The sequence below is a fragment of the Tachyglossus aculeatus genome, unplaced genomic scaffold (assembly GCF_015852505.1).
Source record: "Tachyglossus aculeatus isolate mTacAcu1 unplaced genomic scaffold, mTacAcu1.pri SUPER_34, whole genome shotgun sequence".
Lineage (NCBI taxonomy): Eukaryota > Metazoa > Chordata > Mammalia > Monotremata > Tachyglossidae > Tachyglossus > Tachyglossus aculeatus.
The window spans coordinates 55,507-66,502 of NW_024044839.1; the positions used below are offsets into that span (position 1 = coordinate 55,507).

The 10,996-nt window shown below is 59.9% G+C and overlaps 1 protein-coding gene across 6 annotated transcripts in view; it reads right to left on the minus strand.

The window, feature by feature from the left end:
• Positions 1 to 9,751, minus strand: part of PIK3R5 (phosphoinositide-3-kinase regulatory subunit 5) — a 34,610-nt gene extending 24,859 nt beyond the window's left edge. For 5 of the 6 annotated variants that reach the window (XM_038742101.1, XM_038742098.1, XM_038742100.1 and 2 more), the window contains exon 1: positions 9,676 to 9,751. The gene's annotated coding sequence lies outside the window, so the exon portion shown is untranslated. The remainder of the gene's footprint in view (positions 1 to 9,675) is intronic. The other variant, XM_038742097.1, reaches the window with a different exon arrangement.
• Positions 9,752 to 10,996: the final 1,245 nt, after the last annotated feature.

Here is a 10,996-nt window from a genome sequence, read left to right on the forward strand (position 1 = left end):
GCCCATCTCGGGGCGCCCCGGGACGGGGAGATTTGGGGAGGGGGAGCCTCCGGCCAGCGCGGGACCCACCTGGAGGCCACGCGAGTCCTGCACGGAGGGGCCCGGGCCTGGGCCCGGCGGGGCGCGGGACGCGGGCTCCCTGCCCTCGGAAGCCATAGTCCGGGCCAGGAGCCGGCCCAAGGACCGGGCCGTCGCACCCGGAAAGACTTTCCAGGCCCCGGGGGCCCGGCCGAGGGGCCAGACCGGCCACGGGGGCAGCAGGTGTCCCGGCCGGGGGTGGGGGCGTGGGAATCGCCAAGTCCCGGAGGCCCGGCCGCGTCCGTCCGCTCGGCTCCGGGTTGGGGCAGACCCGGAGGGAGTTCAAACACAAACAGCAAAATGAACCCTCCGCAGACGAACCCTCCGTAGCGCGGAGGTTTCCTGTTTTTCTAACAAATCAGCGAGGGTTTCCAGGAAAACAAAGGGTCGCCCTGCTGAGTTCTGCGCAGAGACCCGGAGAGACCCCAAAGTCAAACCGAGACCCAGAGACAGGCATGGAGACAGAGATACGCTGAGACCCCATAACTGAGGGACAGAGACCCAGAAAGACCCCAGAGACAGGCACAGAGACCCAGAAAGACGCCGGAAAGGCACGGAGACCCAGAGAGACTCCAGAGTCTGGGCCACAAACCCAGAGACCACAGAGACAACAACCCCGAGACACCAAAGAGTTAGGCACAGAGATACAGAGAACAAGACAGGCTCAGAGACAGAGTCGGAGTGATAACGACTCAGAGACAGCCTCGAGACAGAGACCTCCAGCGTCAGGCCCCGAGCACGCCCACGGGGAGAATTGCCAATGTCCAAGCAGAGAGACCCAAGGAGACCCCTTGGCCAGAAACTGGCCTCCGGATAGCTTCTCTCCCCACTCCTGCCTCCGGCTCTCATTCATTCATTCATTCAATCGTATTTATTGAGCGCTTACTTTGTGCAGAACACTGTACTAGGCGCTTGGGAAGTACAATTCAGCAACTGCTTTCTCCCTCCTCCTCTCCCCATCCCCGGGTCTGGTCTCCACGAAAACAGCCCTGTTCCCCGCTCCCCAACCATCCCGGCCACCTTAACAGAGGCTGTGGGTTTCGCTGCGGGGGGCGAGAGCTGAGAACAGCTCCCCCCCCCCTCGACACCCCCCCCACACACACCCCCTCTCTCCCATCCCCTCGCCGGCTCCCGGCCCACTCAGTGGGGAAATGGGGGGCGCAGAGGCCTGGAGCGTAGCGACGCCAGGGGATGACCTGTCTCCTAGCGGGGCCTCTTTCCTCTTTTTCAGGGGGCCCTGCCCCCTGCCCCATCCCCCCTTGGAGCGGAGCCCCTGGCGCCCGAGATCCCCGGAGCAGAGAGGACCCCCCGCAGCAGAGAGGACCACCGGGCCTCCAGCCTTCTGCGGGGCCACATCCCGGACCGGGCCTGCCGCACGCCCCACAGCGGGAGCCCCAGAACCAGCGGGGCAGCGGCGGGGCCGGGGGCAGGGGTCGGGGGTCAGGACCGGCGCGCCTCCTGACAGAAACCCCCGGAGGGCCGGGGCAGAGCGATGCCACTCGCCCGAAGCTCCGCCTGGAGCGACCCGGCCCGCATCCAGGCGGCTTCGCTTCTCCCCCACTCCCCTCATCCCCCGCCAAGCGAGGCTGGGGCCCAGGGGAGACCCCCCTCGCCTCGCCCTGACCCCGCCCCAGCGAGCCTCGTCCTGGACGGGCCCCGGACACTTGTCTCGGCCCCACTGAGACTTTTCTGTTCGAACCCGGTGCCACACCCAAAACCTCACCTCATTCCCCGCCCCCTCCCCCAGCACCGCTGGTCACCGCCCACCGCCGGGCCCGGCTGCTCTGAGCCGCCGCCGCCGCCGCCGCCCGGACTTCTGTATTTGTCTCCCGCCAACCCACCGCCGCCCCGTTAGTACAGAGGGGAGTCCGAGTCCCCGGCCCGGCCCGGCCCGGCCCGGCGCTGGCTGCAGCCTCCTCCCCGGGCTGGGTCTCGGCCCCGCGTCCCGGCCTCCGTCCCGCAGCCGGGGAGGGCAGGGGTCCTGAGGGCCAAAAAAAATAATAATCATAATCATAATGCCATTTGTTAAGTGCTTACTATGTGCTAAGCCCAGCCCAGCCCTTGCTGCCGAGAGACCCGCCGACCCGGCCCTCGGCAGCCCGTCCTGCTCCAGGGCCGGACCCATCCCACCCCACCCCACCTCAGCCCACACAGCGACCTACCGGACGGCGGCGGCTCCTCACCCACCACTTCCCCTACCCGGCGTAGTAAAGTGTCCGGCCAACTCCTCCGCCAACACCGGGCCCTACTGGGGTCGGGAGGGGACTGACCTCCCAGGGCCCAGTCTGGGCGCTGCAGGCCGGGGCAGAAAGCGCAGTTATCCCGGGCATATAGGGGACCGTGGTCAGGGCGGGGGGATAGCGGGGAGGGAGGGGGGCACCCACTCTCACATACCCACACCCCCCTCTCTCCACTCTGTCTCCATTGACATTAAACACATCCAAAGGCCCCCCTTCCTGCAGGAAGGAGGGGGAAGGAGTTAGGAGAGGGACGGGAGGAACGGCCCAACTGGGGACCTACTGTTTTCAGGGCACTGCAATAGGCACCTGCTGTATGCATGGTCCTGTACTGGGAGCCTCCTGCAGGCGAAGCACTTTACCCTGTGCCTGGGACCGTACCCTAGAGGCTTCGCCCCTGAAAGTCCCTCAGCCAGCCCCAGCTCTGGTGGCTGGTCGACCCCGGAGAGCTGCCAGGCAGCCGATTACCCCACCAAGCTGGTGCAGTGGGACAGGAAGGCTGTGCAAGCGCCTGTCGCAAGCGGGTACTTCCCTGGGCCCTCTCCCTACCCCCAACCCAGCCCCCAGCTGCAGTAGAGTGTCTGCTTGTCCGGTCCCCAGGTGTCCAAAAGGGGCAGCTCTCTAGTTTTGTGGCCCCTGGAGGCCCCGACCATGTCTCCTCCTTTCCCCATTGGGTCTCCTGAACCAGCTGCCCCAGCTCACTGGTGGAAGGGCACTCCTCGAGGTCTGAGTTTGGGTATGGTAGCAGCAGCCACAGGCCTAGACCCCAGGCACTGAGGGGATGGGGGAAGGAAATGAACTTGGACCTGGGGGGCAAGGATAGGAGGTATTATGGGACTTTCCCTTACCTCTCCAGGCGGAGTAGACAGTCCTGGAGAGGGACAAGGGCAGGGGCACTGGGGGATTCTCCCTTAACATTTTTTTTTTTATGATTTTTGTTAAGCACTTCCTGGGAGTCAGAAGGACCTAGGTTCTAATTCCGGCTCCACCACCTGCCTGCCGCGGGACCTGGGACAAGTTACTTCACTTCTCTGCACCTCAGTTCCCTCATCTGTAAAATGGGGATTAAGACTGTGAGCTCCCATGTGGGACAGGGACGGTGTTCAACCCGATTTGCTTGTATCTACTCCAGGTTTTTCGTATAGTGCCTGGCACGTAGTAAGCACTTAACAAATACAATTATTATGTGCCAGGCACCATACTAAGCAATGGGGTAGATACAAGTTAATCAGATTGGACACAGTCCCTATCCCCATTTTCCAGATGAGGTAACTGAGGCACAGAGAAGTATACTGACTTGCCCGAGGTCACACAGAAGACAAGTGGCAGAGTTGGGATTAAAACTCAGGCCCTTTTAACTCCCAGGCCCATGCTGTATCTAGAGAAGCAGCATGGCTCAGGGGAAAAAGCACGGGCTTGGGAGTCAGAGGTCATGGGTTCTAATCCCGGCTCCGCCATTTGTCAGCTGTGTGACTGTGGGCAAGTCACTTAACTTCTCTGTGCCTCAGTTCCCTCATCTGGAAAATGGGAATTTTAAGACTGTGAGCCCCATGTGGGACAACCTGATTACCTTGTATTTCCCCAGTGCTTGGAACAATGCTTGGCACATGGTAAGCACTTAACAAATGCCATCGTCATTATTAGTAGTAGTAGTAGTACGCCACTCTGCTTCTCAAAATAGACATGAGGGAGACGGTACTGAGGATCTGGAGCCAGACCTCACCTCACTCACCCCAGGGACCCCAGCCCAGTGTCCCATCCCACCCCTGCCCCTGGTCCTTCCTGTAGGTCGGGCCCAGAGCAGCCTGGGAGGGATAGTGTCACCATGTGACCAGAGGGCTGGGAGGAGCTCCAGCTGCTTGCACTCACTTGAGGCTACCAACTCAAACTGAAACTCACAGGACAAGGCCAGGAACGGAAAAGTGACACCCAGGCCCTCCACAGAGCTGGGGGGGTGGAAAATACCCAGTCCAGCCTCCCCAACCCTGGGCGCAATCAGCAGGAGTGGCTCAGCCTAAACCTGAGTCTCAAGATGCAAAAGGACTTGGGAGGTTGGTGAGGTCTGCCACTATTAGGCGCTTGATGTGAGCAGGGAGGTGAGGCAGAGAGAGACAGGGAGGGAGGAACAGGTGGGTCAGGCAGAGAGGAACAATCTGACACCCATCAGGGGAGAGGCGGCTTAACTGCATCCAAGACGAGAAACTAAATCTCCAGAAGGGGATTGCCCCAGGTCACCCACTGGATGCTGAAGAAGTGCCACTGAAGCCAAGACCCTGCCTTCCCCCGGCCCATCACCCACTTGAACCACACACTTCTCCACTAGGTCTCTCCAAGCCACATCCTTCTCGCCTCCCCCAGGAGGGCTACCCCGCTTGAGCCCAGTCATGTGCACCCATGTCATTTTTTTCTGTGCTGTCGGAACATCTGCGATTTCTGTTTGTTCAAAGCTTTACTAAAACCACATCTCCTCCAAGTAGGTCTTCCCCATCAAGCCCTCGTTTCCCCAACTCCCTCTCCTTTATGAGTCACTCATACACTTGGATCTGTCCCCTTCAAGTACCTGGTGTTCACCCCACCCGGATCCCCACAGCATTTATGTACCCAGTTGGATTTATTTACATATATGTGTAATTCTCTCTCTAGACTGTAAGCTCTTTGTGGGTAGGGAAAATGTCTACCAACTCTGTTGTATCGTACTCTCCCAAGAGCTGAGCACACAGTAAGCACTCAATAAATACTATTGATTGATTAATTTTCCTCTCTAAGCTAGTGTCATTTAGCTTGTTCTCAGTCACTCCCACCCCTGTGGTGAATCTCACCATCATTGGCACCTTCTTCCAGTTCGGAGGACAGCTAGATGCTCAGCTCAAAACTGCACTGCTCCCCGGCAGGGACCAAGCCCACCATTACTTTTTCTCAACAGTCCGCACATGTCCAGCGCAGCCTCCCCAAAACACACAGGTTCGGCCTGGGCTGCCTGGTTTGCCCAATGTGGATGACTCTCTGACTGGCAAATGTGAGCGAAAATCCATGACTCTGAACAGAGCCTCAGCCATACCCTCTGCCTAGTGTCTATTTCGAGATGACCCAGGTGCCCTGCTCTGCCTGGACTCCAGGAGTTCACACAACCAACTCCATCCACCCTGTCATGGGCTGCATACCCAACTTGCTTACTGGTCCTCTGTGTGTCAAGCCGGAGTTGGCGCTGCATTCGAATCACTGAGCACCTGGGCCTGGCTTACTGACTTGTCCCCGAGGGTTGGTGTCTTCCAGCCATAAACCCCACTCCTGCCTGTCCAGGCTGTACACACTCACACCCACCCCCTCTCCCCCAGGGGCAGTAACTGGTCTGAGTTGGCTTCAGGGATCCCAGTCCCACCCAGGGCCTGAGTGTAGACACAAAACTGCCCCTAGACCGTAAGCTCTTTGTGGGAAAAGAATGTGTTGGTTTACTGTTGTATCGTACTCTCCCAAGCGCTTATTACAGTGCTCTGCACACAGTAAGCGTTCCATAAATATGATTGAACAAATGCACTCCAATCTTGCTGGAGGACAAGCCCCTCGCCCCTTGACAGTCCTTCTGTCCCTGCCCAGTGGCCCCTTGGCCCTTCACTCGTCTCTCACCTCTGCTCACTGGTCCCTTGTCCTCTCCCCCCTGCCTACCTGCCCCAGCACCATTCTGCAGTGGGACTCCAGGCTAGCAAAGCCCCCAGCCCTGCTGGTAGCAGGCACTCGAGAGCGCTGAAAGTTGTCTCTTTCCTCCTCGGAGTGGGGACGGGTGGGGGTGTGGGGTGTGAAAAACCTCCAAACAATTCTGCTCAACACTCTAGACCGTAAACGCCTTATGGGCAAGGAATATGTGTTACATTGCTATATCGTAGTCTCCCGTGCACTTGGTGCAATGCCTGCACGCAGTAAAGCACTCATACGATTGACTGAATGAATAAATACGATTGATTGCTTGATTACACTCCCTCCTGGAAGAGTAAATGAAAGACCAGTTCAGGCTGAGCCCCAGGACAGACACTGACTTCTTGGCTTCGATCTGCTGGGCAGCTCCTGACCCAAGCCATCCATAATTCATTCATTCATTCATTCAATCGTATTTATTGAGCGTTTACCGTGTTCAGAACACTGTATTAAACGCTTGGAAAGTACAATTCAGCAACAGAGACAATCCCTGCCCACAATGGGCATACAGTTAGAGAAGCAGCATGGCTCAGTGGAAAGAGCCCGGGCTATGGAGTCAGAGGTCATGGGTTCAAATCCCGCCTCCGCCACTTGTCAGCTGTGTGACTTTGGGCAAGTCACTTCACTTCTCTGTGCCTCAATTAGCTCATCTGTAAAATGGGGATTAGGACTGTGAGTCCCACTTGGGACAACCTGATCACCTTCTAACCTCCCCAGAGCTTAGAACAGTGCTTTGCACATAGTAAGTGCTTAATAAATCAATCAATCGTATTTATTGAGAGCTTACTATGTGCAGAGCACTGTACTAAGCGCTTGGGAAGTACAAATTGGCAACATATAGAGACAGTCCCTATCCAACAGTGGGCTCACAGTCTAAAAGACTGTCTAAAATAAATGCCATCATTATTATTATTATTACAGTCGGGGGGGGAGACAGACATCAAAACAAGTAAACAGGCATAAATACATCTGCTCCTCTTCTGGCTCCGCCCTTCACCCACCCCATCCCCTTTAATCCCTCAGTCCCCCTACATTCTCGACCCCCGACCCAGCAATCCCTCTCCTTCTCTCTCATCCCCTCGCGATCCCTCTCACTCCAGCCCACCACCCCGCAATCCCTCTCATCCCCTCCCCGGGCCCTGGCCCTGGCCCTGGCCCTGGCCGTGGCCGGCCCGCGGAGCGCAGCGGGGAGGGGGAGGAAGCCCGGCTGGAGGAGTCGGTCGGATCAGCGCTGAACAGCTGCCGCCTCCGAAGCTCTTTCCGTCATGCCACCCAGGGCCACCCGGAAGTGGCACTTCGGAAGGCGAGCACAGTCTTCCCGGACGAGGGGCCCGGAGTGGTGGGGGCAGTCCCCTTCTTCCCCCAGCCCTCGGCGATCCACCCTTGGGGATGGCGGGGCTCTGGGGCCAGCGGGGGTGGGGGGGGGGGGGGTCCAGAGAGAAGTCTAGTCACGCACTTGTGCCCAGAAGTGGCGCCTTTCCCTGGGCACCCCATGTTCTCTGCTTCTCCCTCCCGGCCGCTCCTGAGTGCCCCCTGTCCTGTGAGCATCAGGAACTTGCCTGGCCTGACGCCCGGGGCTCTGGGCACCCATGGTACGCTAGACAATGCTGAAGACGGTATCAGACTTCCCCGTTTCTATGGCTTCTGTCTGGACACTTCTAAATGTCCAAGCTATTCGATACCAAATTCCGGGTGCACAGAAGTGGTTCTGGCCCTGGCTCAGGGACATTTAAGAGGCTCAGCAGCTCGGCTCAAACTTCAGGTGGTTCAGAAAGGCCCCCACACTCATGGTCTGCTCTGTCACAGTTGAGGGGAAAGTGGGAGGAGAGGTCCTCGGGCCTGTGCTCACCAGGGACAAGCAAGGGCTCTCCTGTCCTTCAGTGGCCTGAGGAGGCCACTCTCACACTGAGGCCCAGCAGTCTCTCCGTCACCCACTCCACCCCACCCCTCAGGGCAGTTGCCGAAACCTCCGGTGGGGGCAGCTCTTCTGAACCACATGAATGTCTCCCTTTCTAGACTGTAAGCGCATTGTGGGCAGGGAAAGTCCATTATATTGTACTCTCCCAAGCGTTTAGTAGATTACTCTGCACAAAGTAAGTGCTCAATAAATACGATTGACTGACTGATTCCCTTTGCACACTCAACTGTGGAAGACTGGTCCTAGAGTGCTGCCCGGGTCAAACCCTCCAGCTGATCTGGTCAGATGACCGCTTGCTGCCCCAAACTGAACCTGGGGCCTCCAAATTTGGGTCCAGAGGGAGAGGACTGGCCCCCACATTCCAGCAGTCACTGCTGCCCATGAGTCAGGCACGGCAGCTGTCCCATGAGCCTCTGAGCAGCGGCACAAACAGGACCCCAGCAGGCAGGAGTGGCAGGGCACTATAAAAACACACACCGGGCCAGGGCAAAGGGGGAAGCCACAGTGACAGCTGCGGCCCGTCCTAAAGTTGGGTCACCTCTAATCTGCCCTAATCTCCAGGTTTGGGGCCTTAGGTACAAACTCGGGGCAGTGCCTGGTTCCCTTCCCTCCCCAGCCCAACCCAACCCAATCCAGCACTGCCAACGGGGTTAATATGTACCCCATCACCTCACCACTGAGTTCCAAACCCATCACTGCCAGCAAGGCCAGAAAATTCGCAATGTGAGTCTGGGAGCCAGGTCAGGGTGCACAGTAGAGATGGGGGTGGGACCGTCTGGAGATGTGGGGCGGCAGGGGTACCAGGTGCCGAGGGCCACGGCCTCTCCCTGCTCCCCACCGCAGCCGGGGAGTTTCTGGCTATAACAAGGGCCGTGGTCACACCCTGGTTAAGGTTCGAGAAACAGGCGCAACCTCGCTTCTCGTCCCCGCCCTGAACCCTAACCCTAAGCACCTCAAGCATCTGGGGTCTAGGCGCCCCTTCCCCCACCGGCTGCTCCTCTTCCTCTCCTATATTGAATCAGTCTCAGTTCTGCTTTTTCAGCCCCAAAATCACCAGAGTTGGAGCTGGGTGGGGCACGAGCCAGAGGCTGGAAGTCGGGGGGCTGGGTCGGGGCTGAGACAGGAGCCCTAAACCAACATGGAGGGTATCCGGCCGGCCCCCCCCTTGGCTTCCGTGGAGAGAGGGGAGGCTTAGCACTCATGAGGCCCCCCCACCCCGGGCCGGTCCCCGGCCCCAGCGCGGGCTGGAGGGAGCCGCGTGGAAGTCACGTGGGGCTTTGGGGTGGGAGTCCCAAAAGTCCCAGGTGATGCTCCCCTCCCCACCCCCACTTCCGGGGCTCTGGGCGAGGCCGTGGGCTTTACATCCACCCTGCCTACCCCCCGCCCCTCCAACTACTACCATCTGGGCTTCTCACACTCCCTTGAAGCCAAGGGGTCTGAGCCCTCCCGCTGCCCCTACGTTCTAAGAACCTCAACGGCCGACATCTCGGGCCATTTCCACTGGACCCCGGACAGGCCGTCGCGGTAGCTGCGTCGGCCTGAGGGTGCAGCGCTGGCTCGCCCGCCCGCCCGAGTCCCCGCAACCCACTCCAGACCCCGAAGGACGATTCCTCGGGGGCCAAGGCCCCGGCTCTTCCGGCTGCGGAGAGGCGGCCGGGCTCCGGGGCCTCCGGGGTGGGGCGGCAGCTGGCCAGATGGGACGGTTCGGCGCCTCCGTCCCAGCTCCCGCCCCGCCTCTGCCCGGTTACGAACCTGCCGCTCCCGCCGGGTCCTGGTCCATCCCCGGAGCCGCGCTCCCTTGGGGGCGCTCCGGCCCGTGGCGCCGCGCTGCGCCGCGCTGAGCTCCGATCGGTCGCCGACGGCCCCGCCGGGACCCGGGCCCCGGGACCCAGCGCCCCCCGCCGCCGCCGCCCCCGGGCCGCTTTAGGGCCGGATTGGTCGGCGGGGGGCGGAGCTCGGCGCTCAGCTGGGGCGGGCGGGCGGGGGGCCGCGTCCCTACGGAGCGTAGTAGCAGCAGCAGCGGCGGCAGCAGCGCCCCCTGTCGCCCGTCACGCTCTGGGGTTAGCTCCTCCTCGGGCGGGCCCCGCCCACCTTGCCCTGGGCCCCCGCCCTCGGCCCCACCCAATGCGCCTCTGCCGCTCGCCCACCGGAGGCTCCCTCTCTCCCGCTGTCCAAGCCCTGTAATAATAATAATAATGTTGGCATTCATTCATTCATTCATTCAATCGTATTTATTGAGCGCTTACTGTGTGCAGAGCACTGGACTAAGCGCTTGGGAAGTACACGTCGGCAACATATAGAGACGGTCCCTACCCAACAGTGGGCTCACAGTCTGGAAGGGGGAGACAGAGAACAAAACAAAACATATTAACAAAATAAAATAAATAGAATAAATATGTACAAATAAGATAGAGTAATAAATACGTACAAACGTAGATACATATATACAGGTGCTGTGGGGAGGGGAAGGAGGTAAGGCGGGGGGGATGGGGGGAAGGAAGGAGGGGGCTCAGTCAGGGAAGGCCTCCTGGAGGAGGTGAGCTCTCAGTAGGGCCTTGAAGGGAGGAAGAGAGCTAGCTTGGCAGATGTGCGGAGGGAGGGCACTCCATTTGTTAAGCGCTTACTATGTGTAAAGCACTGTTCTAAGCGCTGGGGGGGGATACAAAGCGATCAGGTTGTCCCATGTGGGGTTCACAGTCTTAATCCCCATTTTACAGATGAGGTAACTGAAGCTCAGAGAAGCTGTGACTTGCCCGAGGTCACACAGCGGACATGTGGCGGGGCCGCGATTCGAACCCATGACCTCTGACTCCAAAGCCCGTGCTCTTTCCACTGAGCCACGCTGCTTCTCTAGGGGCCGAGGCGATCCGGGCCGGGCCGGGCCGGGCCGGGGCTGCGGGAGTTGGCGTTGCGGTTGCCGCGCCGCCGGGGGCTGGGCGGCTTCAGTTCCAGGCTCGGTCACCCGCGCCGGGAGACGGGGCAGCGGGCACCTGGGGAGCCCTAAGCTGCGTGCGGAGCCGAGACCTCCGGGGAGTGGGGCGGCTCGGCCCGACAACCACCGACTCCGCAGGCC